The sequence below is a fragment of the Diadema setosum genome, chromosome 22 (genome assembly GCF_964275005.1).
Source record: "Diadema setosum chromosome 22, eeDiaSeto1, whole genome shotgun sequence".
Taxonomy (NCBI): domain Eukaryota; kingdom Metazoa; phylum Echinodermata; class Echinoidea; order Diadematoida; family Diadematidae; genus Diadema; species Diadema setosum.
Genome location: NC_092706.1, coordinates 9150176 through 9157667, shown reverse-complemented (window position 1 = coordinate 9157667; position 7492 = coordinate 9150176). Strand labels below are relative to the sequence as shown.

General features: G+C 34.9%; 1 long non-coding RNA gene across 1 annotated transcript; it reads left to right on the top strand.

The window, feature by feature from the left end:
- Positions 1–639: 639 nt before the first annotated feature.
- LOC140245449 (uncharacterized) lies at positions 640–5658 on the top strand. Its single transcript, XR_011902336.1, has 5 exons — positions 640–665; positions 2452–2591; positions 3192–3298; positions 3716–3864; positions 4807–5658. It is a non-coding gene; the product is annotated as an uncharacterized lncRNA (long non-coding RNA).
- Positions 5659–7492: the final 1834 nt, after the last annotated feature.

Sequence of the window (7492 nt, the reverse complement as noted above, 5' to 3'; positions counted from 1 at the left end):
ACTGAAAGTCTTGCAAAAATACTAAGGAATGGCGTACGGCCGGATGTCACGCGCGTTTTTGCCGAAAAATGTCATTTTTAGCACAAAATTCAGAAGCATGTCAAAAATCACGATTTTTATTTTTTGCTTGCATTCAATTGATATTTGAAAGATCATGAGTTTCAATTGTCCCTTTTAATGAAATTGCAATTTAAATGTGTTTCCTTAGCAATTTAAAAAGTCATTTTGTACAGCCATATATGGGGCTCTCAAATGTTTGGGTGTTGTTTTCTCGAAATAATATTCACAGATTACTTAACGTTCTGCAAAGTTTGCTTTTCCAAGCTAATTAGATGATCTTCCAAAATTAAATTAATTTTTATAAAACTACAAGTGCTTCTTTAATTGAATGTGTCAATATTATTTCTAGTTTTCTTGAAAAAATCTTTACTTTTAATCAAAACTCTGAACTTGCAGGAACTCAGAAAATGCATTTTCCGAGCATTTTCCAGTAGCCCCGCGCAGCTTGTGTGCGCGCGAATACTTAATACGTGTGCGTACGTCTACCCCTACGATCTAGCTACACATACAGGTAAAATCTCTCGCGCGATCAATCTTTCGAGCTGGATGTTTCGGTCGTTGAGTTGGAAACGTGGTGACTGGAAAAGGGACTATTTCCTTCGAATGTAAGTAACTTAGTAAATAAATACATAGTTCCTTATTGCACTGCATAACGGAACTTAAAAATCTGTTTTGATCTATTAGTTAGATATACAACTTTGATCTGAGACTTGGTTAATATCAAGGTTCAAGTAGTACTACGTTAGGCCGATGTCTTTAATTACTGTATTTCGCACCGATCCCGTGGGCGCGGGCATGCCTACCAACCCCTGGGCCGCCACCCGACCGTGCCGGCGGTGCTTGTTAGTGGAACAGCGATTATTCCGTAAAGCACGTCTTGACACGGTGCGAAAAGAGGCCTAACAAACATTAGGTCTACGTCTAGATTTAGGTGTCTTGTTAGTTCGATCTAGGTTTGTAATCTATGGCCTCATCACATGCAGTTGGACTGAATCCTCGTCTACTGTTAGGTCTAAATCTATCTAACGGTAATACACTCTCTCTAACTGTTAATACTAACGTTAGTGTTAGACATTCTAGCCAGTAGGGGTAGTGTTACTCTATTAAACGACGAACGTTGGTGTTAGTGCTAGAATGTACGGCTACGCCTGTTACTGTAGTATTATGCCAAAACAATTCAACCGGGCTAGGCCCTATGATACTAGTAGTATAATCACAATGAACTTAACACCTAACGTTAGCACATTAGCAGTTGTATAACGTGGACAGTACAGATCCACTACTACTAACGTTACTGCGCTGGTTAGATGTATTTCTATTTGTAGGGCTAGAGCCAGGTCCAGGGCAAGGGGCTGTAGACTATACAGAAGATGTAGATGTAGATCTACCAACGTTTAGAGTCTAATAGTAATATACTAGACCTACAATATAAAATCTAGGGCCGGGGTCTGAAGCATAAATAGCTGGCGTCTGGAATTAGGATCTAGGTCTAACCTTAGTCAAGATCTGGGCCACTGATTCTACCTAACGTTAGAGGTTTCTAGTAATCTACTACTCATATCTAGGCAGTTTTGTTGTAAAGACCCAGCTTACTAGGCCTAGCTAGACCTAAGTTTAGGCATCTAGAGGTTCTAAAATTTATGCATAATAATTATACTATATATGTAGGCTAACTTTGATCAAAAAGTTCATGTTAGATCTAACATTAGAAGATCCTAACATTAGCTCTAACGTGAATTATCTAGACTAATATTAGTCTCTAGAGCAGAGGTCTAAGGTTGTTTCCACTCTTTCTGGTATTTGTAGACCTGTGGGTTCAGAAAAAGAGTCTAGCATTTAGGCCTAGGTGTTTTATATAAAAGCGAGTCTACAACCAAGTGATCTTGCCATTCAAATATGCCTGAAAGAGAGAGAGAGAAAGTGTTCAGTCCTGACTGCCAACTTCTCCTAATCTGTGAATCATTTACATGTACTCTTCTATTTTACAAATAGATCTAGTCAAAGAGAAACTATTTAGAAATGTCTTTACTCATAAGTACCAAGTTCTTATGTTAATGTCTCAAAGAATAAAGGTTCATTTGAAAAAAAAAATGTAAATATTACATTTTTAATGGATCATTTATACCGACTCACTGAAACCTAAATATCTTCTTCTTTTTAAACTTTTTAAAAAGCTAAAAAAAATATCATCTTAATGAAAAATATATATTTTTAGTAATAATTGATTTGCATGGGGAACAAAGAAAATTATGTCAATGTCAAGATGCCTTTTCAAGACAATCAAATTTCAAATTGATTTTATTTTTTGTTCACTATTAGCTTATAATGCTTTGCTTTAAAGATGAAAAAAAAAACATTATTTGAGTCATGTTGATTTCTGTTTTCAGCTAGATGTACCAACAAGTGGACAGACTGAGTCTTGTCTTCAAACTTCACCAAAGAGAGAGACATATGCCTATCCTGACTTGCCAAAATCTAATTGTAAAGACTGAGCTCTTTCTACCTGCAACAAAGTGCAGAACAACCAGAAGGTAAGAAACGGTAAATGTCTTAAATAGCGGTCTAATTTGAAATATCTTTTAAATACTAACTTACTAAGTGTTTGATTATCAAATGTATCACTTCAGTGCCCAGTTGAAAATAATGCCAAATCTAAATACATTGAGTATCAAATATTCCTATTCCATTTGAATAAATTGTAACAAGCATGTTTTCACTTTGACAGTTGCATTACAATGCAGTGTACAAATACTTTGCAAACAAAGAGAGGAGAATAATCTTATACATGTGTATCTCCACTTATATAATAAGGGGAGCAAATGTATGATCGGATGTGTATTCTTGTTTTCTTGTAAATTCATTGCATGTTCTATTGTAGAGGATCATATGAAAGAACGGTATTCTATCTACTGAAGATGAGATCATATAAAAATCAAACATAAATGTAATCAAGTAAGATATTATATGTAATGAAATATTTCTCAACCATGTCAATTGGCACAAGTGTTTAATGTGTGCACAAATGAACATACGTCTGTAGTCACAGATCAATTAACTTTCCATTGTTATTATGTTGCGTTAAGTATGACGTAAGGGTGATATGCTGTGATGTATTCTTTATTTTTATCAAGGTGTCACCAACAAATGGACATGCTGAGTTTGAGATCACATCCACTAGAGTGAGGGGGAGATAGAAAGATGTCTTGACTGCGATGTGAATGCCCTTTCCAGCTCAGAAGTAAGTGTCATCGATTTGAAATTAGGAATATCATCTCATGAATACAAATCGATTTATGCAAGGAAATCATATCCTAATCCACATACAAATGAGAGCATGATACAATCAAATATTTGTGTACATGAATTACAGGTGTCAAGATGACTTCTATCCTACATAATTCATTTTCAGTAAGATATGGCTTTAGAGCATCAAAGATGATAATAACAATGACATGATTTTTGTATTACATGTAAGACAAATTAATGTTGACAGTGACCTGAAGATCTAAAATCTCATACTAAGGGATTCATGAGATCGTGATGATTAATTCTAATTCATGATGAATGTGTTTGTTTATGTTGCAGTATGATTATCCTGTTTCACTCATAAAAATGATAACTTATTTAAGTTTTTGTTAATTGTATTTTCGACCAGAATTAGCACAAAGTGGACAAAATGGACCCTGCAAACCACAGCCAACTACGGACAAGAGAGAGAGAGAAAAAAAAGAAAGAGAGAGATGTCCTGACTACCAACTTCTAATCTGTGCATCCTGCACTCTATTTTGAAAGGAAATGTGGGAGGTAAGCAATAATACATGTACATGTAAAATGTAAACCCCAAATATGTTGGAATATTTTGTCAAGCCTTTGACATCTTGACCAAATTTTTGACTGTCGATCGTTCATTGGGCAGAAAATTAACGCATGTTTTGCTAAATGAATGCAGTACTGCATATGCATGTAGTCAATCACTCCAACAACGAAGATTTACATGAATTAACGCTGATTATTTTTTTTAGCCTCTGTCAAAGATGGTTGCAGGAGTTTTTATGTTGTTGCAGTCATCATTCACACGCACATCTATCCTATTCTCATCTTGCAATAACTTAACATTTACTCAGCAGATCATCTTCAACTTTGGTTTTATACAGAAGAGATGATTTCCTGCTGAGCCTTGTACAAGTAGCATTTTAGTTATTGTTGTGATTTTACTGCTGATTGTAAATTACAGGGAAACCCTGATTTTTATTGACTGTAAAGCATTGCTACCATGACATTATATTTACCTTCGGATGGCAAAGTTACCATAACCTCTAAGCAATTTGACTTTGATTAGTTATGAGGGTATTGATGTGAAAGGTCACAGGGACATTATATGCACGAAAGTGTTGAATGTATCCAGTTGCAGTATCAGGCAAGCACTACCTTGAAATTCTTCTGAATGGAATAAAAAGCTTAATGGAAAGAATTGGATATATGGATCATGAAAGTTTCCTACATTTTATATTTCATCGTGTACTCACGGTTAAATTGCTACAATTAGGATCTACTGTATAAAATAATATTATTATACTTTACAGTTTCAAGGAAACACTACATATAGAGGAAATCAAGTAACCGTATGTCTTTATTAGCCTATATGTCACTGTGTCTTCACCAAAGATTAAAATGCCCATGTCACTTTCCTCATCAAGTAAAGACAGATACACCATTCTTTCTCTCTCTCTCTCTGTCTCTCTCCAGAAACAACCCTGCCAGGCTATCCGGTCCGCATCCAGATTCCGTATGAAGGATGTCATCAGAACCTGAACTTACATGTGGAATGCATCCATCTAAACTTCTCAAATATAATCACAATGTGCTTTCAGAACTATTATAGAAGTTGAATATATAAAAGACATGTGTATATATTAGACATTTCTACTAATCCAGATTAAATGCTTCTTTTCTAATCTTTTTTTTTCTTTTTTTTCCCTTAGTGATGAAGTAAAGCAAGACCTGATATCAAAATGTGCACAACACTACTTGGCAAAGAGCATTTACAATATGATTTGATGTAGATCTACTTCCAATTTTGATGGCAGCATTAAAGGGATGAGGGATGGCCTACTTTTGGTTGAGATGGGGGCTGAGATGGAGATTTTGTAAAATAATGAGAACCCTGTTATGAAATATTAAAGAGTAAACAATACCAAGAGGAATTCCAAATTTATTTGTTAAAAATTGGTTTTGAAAAGGCTGAGATGTACAAAAACAAAGAGGTCCTAATAAAGGTGGCACCCACTTCTAATTATTATCATTCTGTGTCACTTTTTAAAAAAATTTCTCGGCCGTTTCAAAACCAAGAACTTTAATCAAACAAACTTCAAATTACTCTAAGAATTTGATGCTCTTTCATATTTCATAAGCTGTTTTTATTTGCTTGCAAAAAGTTAAAGTCTGAATCTCCATCTCAACCAAAACTATACCATGCCTTTGAGACTCACAGTTACAAGCCGCATACTAGTAGTTCATGGAAATTGATCCTGTTATTTCCTTTGAAGCCCAAACGCCAACATTTTAATCCTGTCAGATTGGAATGTCTTTTGTTTTTGTTTTTATGGGGGGGGGGGAGGGGCAACAAAAGGGAAGTGAACTTTGCTTTTCGTCATCAGATGGAGGAAAATATGTGACATGTTAGAAAAAAAAAGAAAACTGCACGTTGAAGTGCTTAAAAAGAGAAAATTTCACAAAGTACATGTAACAGTTGGTGAATCTGAAGGGAAATAGCATAGAGCATATTTTTTCTTTTCTAGTTTAAGATATAAAAGAATAGTATGTAGCTTAAAGGAACGAACATAAGTAAAATGTTTCAATCCAAACGCCAAGTACAAGAAGTAGTGAAAAGAAAATGTACTGGTCAAGATGTATGTTTTGCCAGGTTTTCTTTCACATGTGCCATAATTGTCATGATGTTGGTAATACTGTAATATATGTTAGCTATTCAGGGCCCCAGCAATGTATTCTGGAAAGTATTAGAGGGAAATACCGGTACCATGCATTTTGGAGAGGTGATTTTTTTTTTTTTTTCTTCATTGAGAGACGAGTATTCAGTACAGATACCTTATCACACTGGTCTGCAGAACACAAAAATAATACACCACTTGTGTCAGACTAAAAGTAGATTTTTAAAAATTTGGCAGTCACCATTCTAATTTAGTTGTACATTGACGAAAGTTCAATGCAACAGCGTACAGTCATAATTAGCTAGGATATGTAACCACAAATTTTTAAAAAGATAGAGATATTGAAATATTGCTTAAAGAGAACATTTTGTTTTTCTAACTGGTGTAACGTTTGTGATGCTGGACACATTATAGTATATGTCACATTAAAAAAAATTGAGGCTGTCAATGCAGTTAATGTAGTCAGCGCAATTTGTATTGTTTTTCAAACTCTTTTGATGTATATCACAGAGATTTGTTCATGAAAGACATTTTCACTGAGGACTCATTCTTTTCTAAAGCTTTTAATCATTTAAGAAGATTGCTTTCAGATGGATTTTTTTGTTTGTTTTTAGATGTCCACAAATGGAGACTGAGGTTCTTTACCTTTCAAAACGAAATACTGTTGAAGAGAAATAATTATATATATTTTGCAGGATTCAAGCATGTTCTTACTGTTTATGGTATTCTAATCAGCATTTTGGTAACCAGCAACATAGATGTCAAGTGCTGCTATAGTAAATGTACGCTAATGGCAAATCATTGCTTTAAAAAAGAGAAATTGCCTCGTTTACTGTTTAATGTATTTCATTCGTGAACGCTGTTTGAGACGGTGGTTGCGGGCGTGTGCACATTGTGTAGTACGTTTTGTTGGTTGACTGGGAATTTAGAGTGTTGGTGATAACTGAAATGATTTTTTTTTCACAAATTTGTGATAATATAGAAAAAAAATCGAATTGCAAACAAACAAGTTGTTACATGTCTGCTCCAAGGACATAGAACTTGGCCAAGGATTAATATAATCTGCAATATAGACTCGATGATATAACCGACTTAATGATGGGAAGGGGAAATAAAGCTGTTATTGCATTGTACGCATTTCACTTCTACTTCCTTTTCGCTTCTTATTTTCTCTTTTGAGGGTGATATTTGCCTTACTTTTTCACACAAATCCGGGATACATAATAACATTTATATGTCGCCGACTAAGTGTGCGTTCCAAACAACGTTCATGTCAACAATCAACCATCATAAAAGAAACATTTAGTATAAGTCTTCTGCGGGAGAATAAATCAAAATAAAATGCAAACACCTCGCCTTAGAACATTACAAAAGTAAAAGTGATTTCGTGCCTATCCCTTGCAGGGCTCCGTTTCAGGGCCTGAGAATGCAAACTATATAGCATTACGAATTCCAAAGCATTCTCGGGGGAAGGAGTGAGTATG